This window comes from Physeter macrocephalus, chromosome 9 (assembly GCF_002837175.3).
Source record: "Physeter macrocephalus isolate SW-GA chromosome 9, ASM283717v5, whole genome shotgun sequence".
Lineage (NCBI taxonomy): Eukaryota > Metazoa > Chordata > Mammalia > Artiodactyla > Physeteridae > Physeter > Physeter macrocephalus.
This window is the reverse complement of record NC_041222.1, coordinates 2,376,016-2,392,637: the sequence shown is the minus strand read 5'-3', so window position 1 is coordinate 2,392,637 and position 16,622 is coordinate 2,376,016. Positions and strand designations below refer to the sequence as shown.

At 47.6% G+C, this 16,622-nt stretch overlaps 1 non-coding gene across 1 annotated transcript; it reads left to right on the top strand.

The window, feature by feature from the left end:
* Positions 1-5,095: 5,095 nt before the first annotated feature.
* On the top strand, positions 5,096-5,199 carry LOC112065567 (U6 spliceosomal RNA). The gene has a single exon (XR_002892106.1). It is a non-coding gene; the product is annotated as a U6 spliceosomal RNA (small nuclear RNA).
* The last annotated feature ends 11,423 nt before the right edge of the window (positions 5,200-16,622 follow it).

Genomic DNA, 16,622 nt, shown 5'->3' with positions numbered 1-16,622 from the left:
AGCGGGGGCTACTCTTCGTTGCGGTGCACGGGCTTCTCATTGCGGTGGCTTCTCTTGTTGCGGAGCACAGGCTCTAGGCACGCGAGCTTCAGTAGCTGTGGCACGTGGGCTTCAGTAGTTGTGGCTCGTGGGCTCTAGAGCGCAGGCTCAGTAGCTGTGGCGCACGGGCTTAGTTGCTCCGCGGCATGTGGGATCTTCCCAGACCAGGGCTCGAACCCGTGTCCCCTGCCTTGGCAGGCGGGTTCTTAACCACTGCGCCACCAGGGAAGCCCAGTGCCGAGTCTTTACAGCATCGTCCCATTGAATCCTCCCAGTGACCCCACAAAATAGGTACTGTTGCTGTCCACATTTCACAAATGGGGAAACTGGGGCACCAACTGCTATGTCACGTGTTCAAGGTCACACAGCTGCAGCACCACCCTCTCAAAACACCACACTGGTGGTTCTCGAACCCAGATCCCTTCGGAATCACTGCCAATGCCCAGGTGCCACCCCAGAACAACAGACCATGGCCTCTGGGGGCGAGGACTGAGATTTGGTCTGTTTTTAAAGCTGCCCAGAAGATCGTGCCATGCATTCAGGTTTGAGGGCCCCTGCCCTTCACCCTCCCACTGCTTAGAAGGAGCACCCCAGGCCTGATGACTCGGGTAGATCTGTCAGATGCCAGGCTGCACCTAGGGAAGCACTCTCCTCCCGGCTGCCCCAGAAGAAGAAGGAGAGAGAGCAGGCCTTAGCCTGGCATGTCAGCCATTTCTCCCCAGCAGGGCGACTGTGGGGGGCGGGGGGACCCCAGGGCACAGAGCACAAAGGTTCCCTATGCCCCCAGGCAGTGCCCAGACGCTACCCCACCCACCGGGTCCAGTCTAAGCTCTGCCACAGCTGGAGCCAGCCCCTCGACCCCCTACATTCCAACAGGGACCCCATGAGGCAGGAACAGACAGGGCTTTCAGGATGCATGCCTGCCAGAGGGATGAATTATTACCCCCCTGCTATGGCAGAATTATCTGCCATGAGCTCAGGGTGGCATTTCACGTGCCAAAGGTTGGCTGGCCCTGCCCTGGCCCTGGCCGCTTGGCTCCGGGGCCCTCATTCCAACTGTGCAAGGACAGAAACTTTATTCTCTTCCACTGCAAGAGGCCTCCGCCCCCCACCGTCTGTGCAGCATCCCCTTCAGTGATCCTCCTGCCCCCACCAGGGGCCAGGGCCTCCCTTCTCCATGGCTCAACACAGGGTGGATTAGATAGGGTGATTCCAAAGTCAAGTTTCCCACGTCCTTTTAAGTCAGGGATTTTACTGACAGGGAAAGCCATTGTTACCAAGATATCCCACCCCAACCTGTCCTGCTTTCTGCATGTGGCCCTGACAGATGCGAACAGCCGCTGCAGCTGGAACAAGCTTCCTGTGGGAGGAGCCAGGGCTTTGGGAGCCAGAAAGCCCTTGGATTGAATCCCAGTTCTGCCACCTACCACCTGTGGAACTCGGGCACTCTACCTGAAGTCTCTGGTCTCAGTTTCCCCCTCTGTAAAATGGGGATGACAACCTCGATCTTCCAGGAATGTTGTGAGGTTGAAATGAGCTAATGGATGTGCAAAAGCACTGAGTGGGAGCACAGAGGGCATACAGCAGGGCAAGGCACAACGCACCGTGAGGGACCTCAAAGACTGACTTGGGGTATCACCCTCGGTGTGACCCCCAGGGCCTCAGGTCGGGCCAAGACCCAAAGTGAGTTGTCGGCAAACGCGAGCATATCCTCAAGCTGATGCTCTTCCTTGCCTTCGCTAACAGAGAGTGGAGAGGGCAAATGTCTTTCATTCAGTGAGCCTACTTGGATTGACTGGTAGTGGTCATCTATGGGAGCTGCCCACCCAGGCCCAGGACAAGGGAGGACAGTGAGGGATTAGCAGTGTTTGCCATGAGAACAAGAAGTTTGGGTGGTGAGATATAAGCTACGTTTGCCGTTTCTGTTATAGAACAAGGTCTAAATAATACTTCTCATTCTAGTTTTTGCCTCGATTTGTGTAACAGCCTCTACATTGATCTTTCTGCTTGTTGTCCCTTCCTACCCTCTGATCTTCAACTTTAACTTCTACAGTGAATTGTCTAAAATGAAAATCTGACCATTTCACTCCATTACCTGTCACTGTCCCATGGCTCCTCCCATTGCTCTGAGGATCCCAGGGGTGGCTTTTAAGGCCTCCATTCACCTTCTCAGACTCATCCATGGCCACTCACTTCCAAATATCCCAACCTCAAGCCTCATCGATCTGAGGGCCTTCAAGAACCAAGATGTGAGGATCCGAGGCAGCTTGGAAAGTCAAACCCAAAACCCTGTGCCCAGACTCACAAGATCAGGTCAAGATCAGAGGGGTAGTCAGAGAGTTCACTGCATTTACCACCAGTGAGTTTAACAAACCAGGGGGAGCTGGTAAACTTCCAATGGACCCTGAAGTGCAGTTTCGCAAAGCTGTCACCTGCTCACCCTTAACCACACTGATGGGATTAGTCCTGGTCGCCCCTGCAGAGGGGAATTTACACTGCTCTGTCTCCTGATTGCCCATTCCAAGACAAATCTCCTTGGCAGCCAGACACAGGGTAGAGGCTTCCAGGCACCGCTGGGTCCAAAGCTTTCTAGTCTGGGGTCCAGGCATGTATGAGGGCCCTTGCCCCACAGAAGGCCAGTGGGGTTCCTCCTCATCCCCTCTCAGTTCCAACTCTTGCTATTCCCCTGAAGACAATCAGATATTTCAGTCTTTCAATTTCACAAACTCCTACCCTATGCTCCTGCTCTGGCCAGGTATGGAGATGAGCCTTGGGGATTCAGAGATGGCGCAATGCAAAAGTGTTCAGTGGACACTGTCAATGAGCCAGACAGGAAGGGGTGATGGTCAGGGCGCATAACCAGCGCCACATGGCCGAGGAATGAGGAACTCAGAAACAAATCTCCATTTGTTTCTAAAAGATTGGAGGCTTCCCTGGTGGCGCAGCGGTTGAGAGTCCGCCTGCCGATGCAGAGGACACGGGTTCGTGCACCGGTCCGGGAGGATCCCACATGCCGCAGGGCAGCTGGGCCCGTGAGCCAAGGCCACAGCAGTGAGAGGCCCGCGTACCCGCACAAAAAAAAAAAAAAAAAAGATTGGGATGTTGACTAAAATGCTAAGGAAGAGTCTAGACTTGCTGAAGAGGCAAGCATATGAATGAGTTCCTTGAGGGAAAATAGCTTCTTTAAAGAAAAGAATCCAAACAGGTTTTTTTTTCTTTCTTTTTTTCTGTTTAACTTTTTACTTTGAAATAATGACAAAGTTATAGAAAAATTAGAAGAGTCGCACAAATAACTCCTAAATACTCTTCCCCTTGATTCACCAATTATTCACATTTTGTGACATGTGCTTTATCATTCTATGTACAGCTTTTTTCTGAACACTTGAGGGTAAGTTGCAAATATGATGCCCCTTTTCCCCTAAATACCTCAGTGTATATTGCCTAAGAACATGAACATTCAGATAACCACAGTACAATTAGCAAAATCAGGAAATTTAGAGATGACATAAAATTATATCTAATCTACAGGTCTTATACAAATTTGGTGAAGCTTAGAGCAGTTTTTTTTCCAGTTCAGGATCCAATCCAGAATAACACATCACATTTAAGTCTCCCTTAACTCTAGAACAGCTCCCCAGCCTTCCTTTGTCTTCCATGACATTGCCATTTTTGAAGAGTACAGGTCATTTATTTTGTAAAATATTCCTCGATTTTCATTTTTCAGAGATTTCCTCATGATTAGATTCAGGCTATGCATTTGGGGCAGAGATACCACAGAAATGATACTATGTCTTTCTCCATACCTCATATTAAGAAGCACTTGATGTCAATTTGCCCTATTACTGGTGATGGTTACTTTGATCACTTGGTTAAGGTGGTGTCCACCAGTTTTATCTACTGTACAATCCCTATTTTCTCTTTATAATTAATAAGTAATTTACACGGGAGTACTTTGATGCTATATAAATATTTTATTTCTCATCAAGTTTTCACCCTCTAATTTTAGCATCTTGATTTTTATCTACATTAATTATTCCTCTGATGATTGCAAAATTGTGACTTAAAATTTTCTATTATTATGAGTCAGTGTTCTACTGAAAGAAGAGCTTACAGTATACATACATACAGTGGATGATGGGCACATGAATTCTTATCTTATTCAATGGGTTATAATTCATTACTATTATTGGGACTTCCCTGGGGACCCAGTGGTTAAGAATCCGCCTGTCAGTGCCGAGGACATGGGTTCGATCCCTGGTCCGGGAAGATCCCACATGCCGCGGAGCAACTAAGCCCATGTGCCACAACTACTGAGCCCGCGTGCCACAACTACTGAAGCCCGCATGCCTAGAGCCCGTGCTCCACAACAAGAGAAAGCCCACGTGCAGCAACAAAGACCCTACGCAGCCAAAAATAAATAAATTTTAAAATTCATTACTATTATTATTTACTTGATAACCAAATTGTTCCAGATTTGGCCAGTGAGAGCTCATTCAAGGTGGCTTCTATGTCCTTTTGATGTGTCTCTCTTATTCATTGAGCACTTCCTTATTTTCTGACACAAAAGGATGCTCTAGACTCATCCTATATTTTCTCTGGCCTTGCCCAGGAACCAGCCATTTCTTCTAGTAGCTCTGGTTTCCCCGGGGGAGGATGGTATTATGGTATTTAGAAGCAAGGAGCTGGGCACAGCTGGGCTCACTGTTCGCAGGGTATCGTTGCTTCTAGGTCTTCTCAGTGGAAAGAACACATACACGTATAAATAAAAATCCAAGAGTTCATACTGATGCCTCCAGTTCCCACCCAACACCACAGTGTTCTTCCTGGCCTTCCCCATTTCCTATTTGTATGTCCCTTCTACAACAGTGAGAAACCTGCCTCTCAACATCCTCAATATATTTCACCTTTTACTCAGTCTGCCAATGCAGAGACTAGTTTCAGAATTAGTTACTATGAAAAACAAGCCCATTAGGTAGAGTTCAGTATTTGTTTGCAGTTCTTTTTATCTTTAGACTGAGGGTATATATCAAAGTTCTGTGTTCAAAAGTTACTTGGGGTGCTTGCAGTACAGGTACTAAAACTGGAACAATACAGAGAAGATTAGCATGGCTCCTGCACAAGGATGACCAAAAAATAGTTACTTAAATTAGTCCTTTTTTTCACATCAGTGTGATTTGTTATTCATTTGAAACATAATTCAATAATTTATACTACTTCATTAGAGATTTTTACTTCTTTCCATAGCTTGTTTTAGTTCTCTTATAAATAACATGTAACTAAATTTTCTTTTCCCCACTTTTTTCAGCTTGTCTTCTTGTTGTTTTTGTTTTAATAAAGGAAATTAACCCATTTACATGTATAGTGAAAGCTAATATGTTTGGTCTTTTTCCTGACATCTTGTTTGTGTTATTTCTTTAATACGGATGGGAGAGAATCAGGAGAACCTTGTATCTGTCAGAGCCCAGCACCTGGTCTGGAGCGTAGCAATGCTCAGCAGATATTTGTGGAATGTTGGCTGGAAGCTCAACAAGTGACTTCCCCTTGTACCTGGATAGATAGACACAGGGTCTTGACCTTACTGTGATTATAACGATGACTATGGCAGTAGTTACCATTAAGTTGAATAATTATGAAAAGTCTTAGCAAAGGGCCTGGATGGGGTGATCACTGAATAAACTGCACCTGCTATTGATTGAGCACTGACTAAGAATCAGGCATGGTGCTCCATTATCTTATTTAATCCTCCCAATAATCCCATTTTACAGATGGGGAAACCTGGGGTTTAGAGAGTCATTTGTTCTTATACCTAGGAAGCAGTCAAGTTGGGATCTGAATCCAGACCTGACTTCAAAATCCACACTTTATCCACCACATGTCCGAGCCTCTACAAATGCAAAGACAAACACATACAGAGTCAGCTAATTCCAGGAACTCTGAAGCTCTTGCTCACAAGGTCAAACATTCCTTAGCTGGACCCAACTGCCAGCCAGTTCCCTGGAAACCCACAGCCGGAATAGAGGCCAATCCCAGGAAGTCAGGTCCATAAGGGTATAAGGAAATGCTCCTTGTTGGACTTAAAACATTTGGCCAGAGTATGGGAAACGAACATTCTCATGCTCTGCTAGTGGAAGCATAATGACAGCCAACATAAATGAGAACTTACTCTGGGCCAGGCCCTTTACACTGGGATTTTTCAACCTCAGCACCGTTGACATTTGGGACTGGATCATTCTTTGTTGGGGTGGGGAGCCCCGCCCTGTGCATTGTAGGATGTTCAGCAGCATCCCTGACCTCTACCCACCAGATGCTAGTAGCACCCCACCCCAGTCGTGACAACCAAAAATCTCTCCAGACATTGCCAAATATCCCCTTGGGGGGCGGGCAAAGTCACCCCAGTTGAGAACCACTGCTTTACATGTTTTACACTAATTTAATTCTCACAACAAACTGATGAGATTGGTACTTTCATTATCCCCATTCTACAGATAAGGAAACTGTGGCACAGACAAGTTAAAGTCCTACCAATAATGAGCATAGAATAGGGGTTAAAATCCAAGTAGCTGGAGTCCAGAGGCCACAGTGCTTCATTTTAGTGGTCAGCCTATCTGATCTGACCTTTCCAGAGAACAGTTTGGCAGAATATTAAAAAAAAGTAAACATGCATACCATTTAGCCCACAGTCCCATGTCTAGGACTTTAAAGAAATGTACACACAAAGCTCTCATCTCATTGTTTACACTCAATGAAAACCTGGAAGTGTGGTAAAGACCCGTTTGGAGGGGACTAGCCTGCCTTCCTCCTGGGCCTGAGCACTGAGCTTGAGCCAGACATAATTTTTTAATCATGTAATTTACTCTGCAGACAATAAAAAGGGTTATGCAGATTTGTACTGACAAAGAAAGATGTCCTTGATACTGGATTGAAATAAAACAATTTAAAACCCACATGTATAGTATGGTTTTACTTCTGTAAAGTTTTATGTACATATAGCAAGGGGGGAAGTGCCATTTGTAACAAGAGGTGATTATAGTAGCTCTTGCACTCGTTTAGAATATTATCTGATGGGATGCTTGGCGTGAGAGGAAGGCCAGTCACAAAAGGCCACATACTGTACGATTCCATTTATATGAAATGTCAGAATAGGCAAATCCATAGAGACAGAAAGATCAGTGTTTGCCAGGGCCTAAAGAGAGGGGGACAGGGGAGTGACAGCTAATGGGTATGGGATTTCTTTATAGGGTGACAAAAAATGTTCTGGAATAAGATAGTGATGACAGTCCCACAACCTTGTGAATATACTAAAGCCAGCGAATTGTATGCTTTAAAAGGACGGGGCTTCCCTGGTGGCGCAGTGGTTGAGAGTCCACCTGCCGTTGCAGGGGACACGGGTTCGTGCCCCTGTCCGGGAAGATCCCACATGCCGCGGAGCGGCTGGGCCCGGGAGCCATGGCCGCTGAGCCTGCGCGTCCGGAGCCTGTGCTCTGCAATGGGAGAGGCCACAACAGTGAGAGGCCCGCATATCGCAAAAAAAAAAAAAGGATGAATGTTATAGTATGTGAATAATGCTTCAGTAAAACAGATTTTGACAGGGAGAAATTGACAAATCCAAAGCAATGATTAGGAAGCCAGTGACACAATAGAGAATCTATTCCCCCAGGGATCCAGAGGACTATTGGAGGGGGCATTTCCCTCAGTGCGTGGAAAGAGGAGCTGAAATTAGCTGAATGTTGAAGGGTCCCTGGACAACTTGGGCAAGGCTGGGGCTGACACGTGGCTTCCGAATACACAGATATGTACCTGCTTCTCCTGCTTCTCTTTTCATTCTCTGAGTTCAAGTTCCAATAGCCTCTTGAGTTAGAGGCTACTCCCTTTAACAGGCTTTAGTGGCACCAAAGGATAAAGCTCTAGCCGCCCCCCATCAACTCCACCAGCCCCAACTCCCACCCTAGGAAGCTCACAGTCCAGGTAAAAACAATGTGCTCATCTCGTTACATAATCACACTGTGGGATAAACCCTTCCCCCTTCACTTCCAACTAGATCGACACCCGTGAAAACCCAACTCAAGATCACTTCAACAACATGGGGACTTGTTTTCCTTGCATAACAAGAAGTCCTGGGCATGGCAGTCCAGGATTGTTTATTCAAAGGCTCAGTGACATCAGTAAGGACCCAGATTCTTGCCTTTTTTGCTTGGCTGCCCTCTCATCTTGTCTCATCCTCAAGAGTGCAAGATGGCTGCTGCAGTTCTGGATCACACCTTCACCATCAATGTACAGAGGCAGAAAAGGGATTGGCTTGGTCCTTCTCACAAGTTCTTCTGAAGTTCCTTCCCTCCTCATCCTCAGAGCTGGACCACATGGCCTGGCCGTACCCAACTACTGGCAAGGGACTGAGGACCACCGTGATCAGCTTAGACTCATCAGGATTTACCTGAGTAAAATAGTAACTTAGTGACCGGAGGGGTAGACGCCAGAACAAAACCCAGTCTCTGCAGCGATGGAGGAAGGGGAACAGGCAGCCAGCCATGGTGGCCACATCAGGATTCCTTCCCCACAGGCCTTGCCCTCTGCCTGGCATGCCTTTCTCAATCTCTCCAGGTTTACATATCCTCTTCCTTCACATCAGCTGGGCACCTCCTCCAGAAAGCCCTCCCTGTCCTCACTGTCTAGGTCAAAGAACCAGCACCCTCTTTGTAGCTCTGGCCATAGTTGCAACTATGTCATTATATTTGATTAAAATCTGTCCCATGGAAGCAGCTCCACCCTTTATCCCCAGGACCCAGTCAGAGCCTGGCACAGAGTAGGTACTCAATAAACAGTTACTGGCTAGACAGATATATCAGTATGTTACAAGAAGCAGATGTGAGGTCTGGAAGATGATATCAAGAGTTTTCTCTGAGTGGTGAGATATTTTATTAAAACATAACCCACATAGCAGAGTGCTGACATCTTAGGCGTAGCTTGATGACTATACAAATGAATACACTGGTGTAAGTAGCTGGGAGGTGTGATATGGAGTAATTTTATTTTCCCCTCTGTCCTTTTCTGGTCGTTTAAATCTTTTTCAATATTACAAGGAGCTGGGTCATTTTTACAAAAACAAAACTTTTATTTATTTATTTATTTAACAAAGAAAACGTCATTTTCAACTATTCGGATGTGGAAGGAACCCATGGAGTGCTAAGAATTTCTTCTTCTCTTGTTTTATTTTCCCTCCCTCCTTCCCCTGACCTCGAAGCAGGGGCATCCTCTTTGATAACCTCTTCCCATCCTCCAGGGGATAGGTGTGAATTTGTTACAAAGGCCCAAAGGCTGTGCTGGGCTCAGGAATAAAAGTGAGGCAAAAAGGTAAATTTCCATGAGAAAATTATACAGGTGTTTGTGTTTTACTTTTCTTTTTCTCCAAAAACAGGAATTTGGGAGATTCGAAACATCTGGCTCTTATAATAAAGAATTGGAATCTATTCTCAAAGAAAACACCCAGATTAATAACTTGTATGTGATGAAGTGTTCATTCACTCCTTTGTTCATTCACTCATCTGTTCACTGGTGTCTGCTTCTGTGCCTGGTCCATCCCGAGTGTGGGGAATAGAGATGGATCAGATCTGGTGCCTGTCCCCAGGGAGATAGACACATTCACCACGATCACTTCAAACTATGATTGGTGCTCTATGGTGGGAAGGCACAGTGTAGAGCAGAGGCTATCATCCAAGGGAAGGGGCACTTGAGATGGGTTTTGAAGAATACGTATAAGTTTGTGAGGCAGAGAAGGAGAGTGGAAAGGCATTCCAGACAGAAGGAACAGCTGAGCCAAAGTACAGAGGCTGGGACAGCTTAGCTCATTGAATGCAGCGGTCAAGAGCATGGATGTATAGCCAGACTGCCTGCATTTGAGTCCTGCCTTACCCACCTCTTGCCTGTATGATCTTGAGCAAGCTTTTTACTCTTTCTATGCCTCAGTTTCTTCATCTATTAAGTAGAGACAATGATAGCACCTACCCCATGGGGTTGATGAGGATAAACTCAGATAAACCACCTAAAGAGCTTAGACCATTCCGTAGGCAGGGTAGCCTTTGTAAATTGCTAGCTCCTGGTTTTGGTGCGATGGGTATTGGGCATGGGGGCGGTGAGGCTGAGCTGAGACTGGGGAAGCTGGTGGGGGCCAGGGCGAGTTTTCAACAGAATGACATGATCAGATCAGGGTGCCTGCAGCGGCAGGGTGGGCTGGAGGGTGAGTAGAGAGAGCCAACACAGTAGTCAGAGCACAGTGGTGTGGCTGGGCCTTGCAGGGGCTGTGAGCACAGAGAATGTGGGGGATCCAAGACAATCTGTTGGGGCTGAATTGTGTCCCCTCAAAATTCAGATGTTGAAGTCTTAATTCCCAGTGCCTCAGAAGGTGACTGTATTTGGGGATAGGGCCTTTAAAGGTCATTAGGTAAAATGAGGTCATTAGAATGGGCCCTAACCCAATATCCACTGGTGCCCCCATAAGAGATTAGGACAAGACAAGAACACAGCGGGGACCATGTAACAACACAGGGAGAAGGCAGCTACCTACAAGCCAAGGAGAGAAGCCTCAGAAGGAATCAACCCTGTGACACCTTGATCTCAGACTTCCAGCCTCCAGACAGTGAGAAAATAGATTTCTGTTGTTCACGCTCCCCAGCCTGAGCTGCTGAGCTGTCATGGCCACCTGAGCAAACAGTTGCAGAGTCCAGCCATAGAGTGGAGAGACTTGGGGGATGCCTAGATGTGGGAGCCAAGGGACAGAGAGGACAACCCCTGGATTCTGGCTGACACAAGAGGTGGAAAGAGCTACCATCACTGAGATGAGGGAGGTGTTGGGGAGAAGGAGATGTGGGCCCCGTGCCAGCCTCCACCGCCTCCCATCTCCTGCCTCTTGGGCTCTGAGGACCCTGGCCCCAGGACCTGCAATGGCTCCACCAGTGCTTCAGGCTTGCCAGCTCCATGCCATGGTGACAGATGCTGTCATACCCCAGCCCTGTGCAGCCTGGGTGGGGTACTGCCAGCTGGGCATTGCCTCAGTGTGAAGAAGTGGAAGGAAGGGAGGCCCAGCTAAGGCCCAGGCCCAGATAGGGCCAAGGGCACCCATCCTTCCAGGAAAAGAGTCTGGTCCCCAGGATACGGCTCATCAGCTTGCAGATGGCCCAGCCCGAGATGCAGTTTACTTGGGCGCACTGGGTTATTGGGCATCTCTTTCACTCCTGGTGATAATAAAAGCACCTGCTACCCAGGTATTGCATGTCTCCCCAGGATCAGAGAGGTGAAGTGACTTGTCTGGGGACACACAGCTGGTAGGATAGGCCTGTCTCACGCTGGAGCCCGTGCTCTTAACTGTTCTGATGGCACATTTCATTAAGTTTTCTCTCAAAGGGGGCTTGGGCGATCAACATTGGACTTTAGTAACTTCTAGAGAGCATGGCGATTACATAAAGAGAAGTCATCTCTGCATATGCGTTTCTGAATTTTATGTTTAAGAATATTTTTTAAGGAGGTTGCAAGGCTCATCTGCTAAAAATATTTAAGTGTAAGAACTTGGAAGCCCTTGGAGGCAGGAAATAATAATTACTACAAAGCTCTCAGTCGGCATGAATGCCTGCCAATTCCCAGGCCATCTGGGGAGTCCAGGCCCTGCCCCAGACAGGCCCTTGGGGAGTCCCCCACCCCGTTAGAGGCCCCGGCCAAAGCCACTTCCTTGGACTCGGCTGAGCTCTGAGCCCGCCTGGGAGTTAGCCTGCTTCTGAGCTGCGGTTTTTGCCCTGATGTGCTAGGAGCCGTCCCATGGTCTGAGGCCTGGCTTTGGATGATTCCTTGCCTCCCAGGGGAGGCTAAGGGAGAACTGGCGCCTGCATGCAGTAGGTCCTGGGTTCAAATCCCACCTCTACCTCCTAAAAGTCCACAAGACTTGAGCGTGGGCTGTGGAGCCAGACCCTGGATTAGAACCCAGTCTCGACCACTTCCCAGCCATGTGGCCACGGGCAACTCATTGCCCTGTGCACTTTAATTTTCTTACCTCTCACATGAGGATTAGAATGGTTCTGACCTCACAGGCTGTGGAGAGCATTAAATGATACAGTATGTATAAAGCCCTTGGAACAGTGTCTGACACAGACTAAGTGGCCAGGAAATGTGGGATATTACTGTTACTGTGTCTTTGAGCAGTGCCCTTTCACCTCCCTGAGCCTCAGTTTCCCCACCTGTAAAATGGGAATAATACTAGACCTTACCTCAGAGCACTGATGAGCAGATTAGATGAGATGATGCAAGGAAAACAGCACAGTACCTGGCAATTAGTGAATGTTCAGCGAATTGTTAGCAATTATATTTATTATCCCAAAGCCCTTCTGGGAGGCTCACACTCTGGAAAAGTTGCCTGAGAAGGTTTAAGGATTAAATTAGTGAGAAGAGAGGCAAAGTCATACCATTTAACAGTTTCTAGAGCAAGAGTGGCCAGCAGCCCCAGGGCACTGTAAACGCCTTGGTGAGTGGCATGGGATGGGCACAGGACACGGAACCATGGAGGGGCTGGAAAGCAGCTTGTTTGGATGCTGAGGCTGGAAGCTGGCAGCAGGGAATTCTGGGAGTGCAATGGGCTGGGAGGATGTCGGCTGTAAGCCTGAGGGACTGGACTAGGGGGGCAGACTGCCAAGGCCAAGGGTGGGGTGGGGTGTGGCAGCCTGGAATCTGAGCCTGTGGGTGGGGAGGGGGCATGGTTCCAATCTGGCCACAAGCTCAGGCAGGTCCCCGCCCCTCTGAGCTGCACTTCCTCATCTGTTAAGTGGGGCCAATGATGCACTGAATGACTCAAGGCACACTTGTGCGCTCCATTGCACGCGCATGGTAGGGACTCAATTCCAGGGTTGTTAATACAACCTGGAAGCCTGGTCAGGTGTGAGGAGAAGCTAGTGACTGATCCACCTGACTGCACCTGAGACAGCCCACAGGCAGGTGGCAGAGGGTGCAGGACCCACGAGCCTGGCGTTTCAGTATCTTGGGCTTCCCTCCGCTGCTCCCTTGGCAGGCTGAGACCTGGATGGTTTCCCTCGGGTCCTAAATGGGGAAGCAGATTGCCCAGCCTAGTTGTGGGACTGGTCCTGATGCCACTGGGCACTGGAGAGGGGCCCTGTGGGTGAGGCTGTCTTCCAAGTGCCTTCTGTACACTCCCCACGCCCTGCAAACTACTTCCTGAGACTCACCCAGGGCCCTTTCTCCCCCCAGCTGGTCAGGATCATCACACCTTCCTCCCTAGGGCCTAAGCTGTGGGTCTCTCTGTGCTGGGAGTTCTGCCTGTAGCCTCACTCCCCTCCCAGCTCTGAGACCATGACCTCCAGTCACAGGAGCCCTGTTGGGGCTTGGCACATGGTCAGACTCTGTCCTCTGGGGGGATGCATTCTGTAGACAACAACAATAGTTTTGCACTTTCTGTGTGCCACGCACTGAACTAAGCTCTCGCTTGCGTTGAGAATGAACAACGGGGGCTTCCCTGGTGGCGCAGTGGTTAAGAATCCTCCTGCCAATGCAGGAGACACAGTTTCAAGCCCTGGTCTGGGAAAATCCCACATGCCGTGGAGCAACTAAACCCCGTGCACCATAACTACTGAGCCTGCGCTCTAGAGCGCACGTGCCACAACTGCTGAAGCCCGCGCGCCTTGAGCCCGTGCTCTGCAACAAGAGAAGCCACCGCAATGAGAAGCCCGTGCACTGCAACGAAGAGTAGCCCCCGCTCGCCGCAACTAGAGAAAGCCCACGCGCAGCAACAAAGACCCAACGCAGCCAAAAATTAATTAATTAATTAAAAAAGAAAATGAACAATGACTCTGTGAGGTGGGCTCCATGATCTCATTCCTAGGCTCAGAGCCATCCCATATCTCACCCAGCATCACGCAGTGGAGGGTCCAACCAGGGCAGACTGACACTGGCTGTTCCTTATGCAGGAACCACACTGTCTTTGTGGAAAGAGCACTGGTTTAGGTGTTTATAGGCCTGAGCTCTGCCTCTCTCAGGTGACCTTGGACAGCTTTCCAACAGCTGAGATGAGCCCTGCCCTGCCTCCCCTACATGGGATCATGGATAACAAATATTACCCCCGTATCAGTCGTGGTTCTTCGGAGAAACAGAACCAATAGGATAATCTATATCTATGTCTATGCCTATGTCTATGTCTATAACTATGTCTATATCTGTGTCTATATCTATGTCTATATCTGTATCTTTTTTTTTTAATATAAACTTATTTATTTATTTTTGGCTGTGTTGGGTCTTCGTTGCTGTGCAAAAGCTTTCTTCAGTTGTGGTGAGTGGGGGCTACTCTTCGTTGCGGTGCGCGGGCTTCTCATTGTCGTGGCTTCTCGTTGTGGAGCACGGGCTCTAGGCACACAGGCTTCAGTAGTTGTGGCATGTGGGCTCAGTAGTTGTGGCTTGCGGGCTCTAGAGCTCAGGCTCAGTAGTTGTAGCGCACAGGCTTAGTTGCTCCGCGGCATTTGAGATCTTCCCAGGCCAGGGCTCGAACCCATGTCCCTTGCATTGGCAGGCAGATTCTTAACCACTGAGCCACCAGGGAAGCCCTATATCTGTATCTTTTTAAGGAATTTGTTCATGCAATTGAAATTCGTAGGGCAGGCTGGCAGGCTGGTAACTCAGGTAGAATTTGATGTTGCAGTTTTGAGGCAGAATTTCTTCTCTGGAAACGTATTTTGCTCTTAAGACCTTCAACTGATTGGAGGAGGAACACCCACGTCATTGAGGGTAATCTTCAGTGACTTACAGTCAACTAATTGTAGAAGTCAGTGTTAACCACGTCTACAACACACCTTCAAAGCCATAACTACATTAGAGTTTGGTGTTACAGCCTAGCCAAGTTGACACATAAGACTGACCATCACATCCCCAATTCATATCCAGGGAAACTGAGGGCCAGAGAGGTGAACAAGCAGCCCAGATCCCATAGATAGAACTGGGAAAGTGGGAAATAGGATCCTTGTCCACATATATGTCTATGCTAACATCTTTAGGGAGTAGGATTTCAGGTGATTTTTACTTTTTTCTTTATATCTTTCTTACTGCCTAGCATTTTTTTAATTGTACATGGATAACTTTTATAATCACAAAAAAAAGTAAATAATTTTCACTTTGAAGAAAAATGAGATTTTCTGAGACTATATCATCCTAGGTGGATCAAGCATTAAAAAAAAAACAGTTATTAAAAACAGTGACAGGGCTTCCCTGGTGGCGCAGTGGTTGAGAGTCCGCCTGCCGATGCAGGGGACACGGGTTTGTGCCCCGGTCCGGGAAGATCCCACATGCTGCAGAGCGGCTGGGCCCGTGGGCCATGGCCACTGAGCCTGTGCGTCCGGAGCCTGTGCTCCGCAACGGGAGAGGCCACAACAGTGAGAGGCCTGCGTACCACAAAAAAAAAAACAAAAAAAACACACAAAAAAACAGTGACAAGTCTACAACTGCTTATCCAAAGACTCAGAAAAAAAGCATAGATAGATGAAACAAATGTAACCAGAGCTTAGCTAATGGTGATTCTAGGTGGAAGATAAATGTATGCTCATTGAATATACTTAGACATTTTCTGTGAGCTTTATTGTTCAAAATAAATACTTGGTTGGGAGGGGGATTTCCAAATAACTGGAGAGCGGGAGTAAGTGTAGACATAAATGGGCCATACAGTTATTACCAACCTAGGTGATGGATATGTGGGGAAAGACTTCAGATTTCAAAAAGTTAAGAGCATGGGCTGTAATTTTTAGGGCAACCACTAAAAGTGCAAACTTTCCGAATGATTAGAAGGAAAAATAGATAATCGGAGTAAGATAAGAAAGGAGAGAAAAAGGAAATGTATAACAAACAAGAAAAATAGAAGGCACAAAAGAAGAAGGTGGATTTAAATACCCAAGTAACTCGGGAATTACATTAAGTGTGAATGGACTAGATGATCCAACTAAGAGTCACCTCTAAAAACAAAGGATATAGCAAGGTCAAAAATAAAGATACACCATGAAAATAACAACCAAAAGAAAACCGGTGTAGCTATATCAATAGCAGACAAAACACACTTGAAGGCCAAAATCACTACTAGAAATAATGACATTTTATAAAGACAAGAGTTTTGATTTGTCCATAAAATTAGCAATTTAAAAACTATATATGCACCTAATAAAGTAACTTCAAAATATATAACACAAGTAGCAGAAGAAATACAAGGAGAGACAAGACAAACTTCACAGTCATAAAGGGAGATTGTAACATATTTTCCTCAGTAATTTATAGAAAAAGGCAGGGAAAAAAAAATCAGTGAGAATCTAGACGATTAAACAAGATTAAGAAACCTGATCTAGGGACTTCCCTGGTGGTGCAGTGGTTGAGAGTCCGCCTGCCAATGCAGGGGACACGGGTTCATGCCCCGGTCCGGGAGGATCCCACATGCCGCGGAGCGGCTGGGTCCGTGAGCCATGGCCCCTGAGCCTGCGCGTCCGGAGCCTGTGCTCCGCAACGGGAGAGGCCACAACAGTGAGAGGCCCGCGTACCGCAAAAAAAAAAAAAGAAACCTGATCTAA